The sequence below is a fragment of the Urocampus carinirostris genome, chromosome 16 (assembly GCF_059441175.1).
Source record: "Urocampus carinirostris isolate Australia breed hairy pipefish chromosome 16, RoL_Ucar_1.0, whole genome shotgun sequence".
NCBI classification, from domain to species: domain Eukaryota; kingdom Metazoa; phylum Chordata; class Actinopteri; order Syngnathiformes; family Syngnathidae; genus Urocampus; species Urocampus carinirostris.
This window is the reverse complement of record NC_142364.1, coordinates 24052742-24054758: the sequence shown is the minus strand read 5'-3', so window position 1 is coordinate 24054758 and position 2017 is coordinate 24052742.

The following is a 2017-nucleotide window of genomic DNA, read 5'->3' as shown; positions in this document are numbered from 1 at the left end:
CGGACGTCATAGCTTTCGAACAAAGACTTTCTCCAAACTTATTTTAGATTTTTTTTTAGACGTTCAAAATTTGCTAATACACTAAAACAAACTGCATACTTTTGGATCATTTTCAAGTCTAACATTCACACAAAGTGGACCTGATTTTTTTCCTGTTGCATTTAAAAACAAACGCCTCCTGGTAGTGTTCTTGTGTAAATGGCGAGTAAACATGTTCCGTAGTGTAGTGATGAGCAGATCGCCTGACAAGCAAAAGGTCCCGAGAAACATATGTCGGTCTGGGGAGGGATGGTCACCACCAGGCTGTACTTGCCCAAGACACACTAAGGGAAATGGTGCCCCTACCACCTTAGTGGTTGAGGGATCCAACAACCTTTATCTGCACAACATATGTATGTAGCCAACTCATTTTAATAAGTAAAGTCATGTTTATTTGTATAGCCCTTAATCACAAAGAGTCTCAAAGGGGTGCACAGACCACAGATTACTGCAAACCACAGACTATTATTACACTATCTTGTGATCTAAAACCTACATGAGGGCAAGGAAAAACTCAAAAACCTCAACCTGAGGAAAATGAAGAAACCTTGAGAAGGGACCACACATGAGGTAATCCCCCTTCCAGGATGACCAGGCTGCAATGGATGTTGCAATAACAAATAATACACAGATATTGTCAACATGAAATAGGTCATTCATAAGCTATAGAATTTAAGTGTGTTTTAGGCCTATATTTAAACAGTTCCACTGAGGTTGCAGATCAAATCTCAGGGGTAAGAGCATTCCACAACACCGGGGCCCGAATAGGGGACGCTCTCGAACCTGCGGTTCTCTTCTTGGCTCTTGGGATCACTAGTAGACCAGCATTTACAGAGCGAACCTAATCGGAGCATCGGAGAAAATTAAATCTGAAAAGATATGAGGAAGCAAGTCCATGCATGATTTTGTATAATACCAACAGATCTTAAAATCACATCTTAAGCTAAGAGGGAGCCAATGCAGGTTCGCTAAAATCGGGTTAATGTGATTAAACTTTTTTGTCTTAGTTAAAAGCCTCGCTGCAGCGTTTTGTACCAGCTGAAGGCCCTTGATTTTGGACTTCGGGAGACCAGAGAGTAGTGCATTACAGTAATCGAAACGGGAGGTAACAAATGCATAAATTATAATCTCCGCATCCGACTGAGACAGTATAGAGCGAATTTTAGCAATGTTGCGAAGATGGAAGAAAGCTGTTCTAGTAATATTCTTAACGTGTGTTTGAAAGGACGGATTGGGGTCAAATATGACACCTAAATGTTTGACTGAGTCACTCTGGGTGATATTACATTTGTCAATGTTCAGATATCAATATTACCACAGTGGTTTAAAGGATTAGGTACTTGGGGGCCAGATTAGTTGATTTAAAATATATGTGTCGAGGCAATTGGCGACGGCTTTTCAAACGCCCAAAATGGCCACAGACAATGTCTCAGACTTCCCATTCATTATTTGAGCATGCAAACACCCTTTAAATTATTAAAGACATTAAAAGGAAATCGTTTTAAAAAGTGCAAAGTAGCAAGAACTGTAAACAAGAAAAATCATGTGCAACTGGAGGACTTTGTTTACAATATTTTTTATTGTGGTGCCCGTGGTCACCAGGGTGCCCACTGAGGACAGCTGAGGTGCCGTGGACCTGTTTTTTTGTTGTTGCTTTAACATTTTTTAAACCTACTTCCAATAATTAACCTGGTAAAAACTTAGTAACATGATGTGATTTTAAAAAGATTTATCTAACTGGGTATTTTTTGCTTCAAATTAGTAACCAAATGTAGTTTTGAATTGAAAAAGGTTGGAGAGCCCTGCAATAAACAATCAAAATAGTTCAAAACCAACACATTTTAGCATTGCATACTACTTTTTTCAGTCTGTAAAACGAGCATAGTGCAATACCCTACAGCAGGCATGTAAACCTCAGTTCAGCTATGGCTGAATCCAGACTTTATGTTTTCAAGCAGGCCGGCTCAGTAAAAATGTT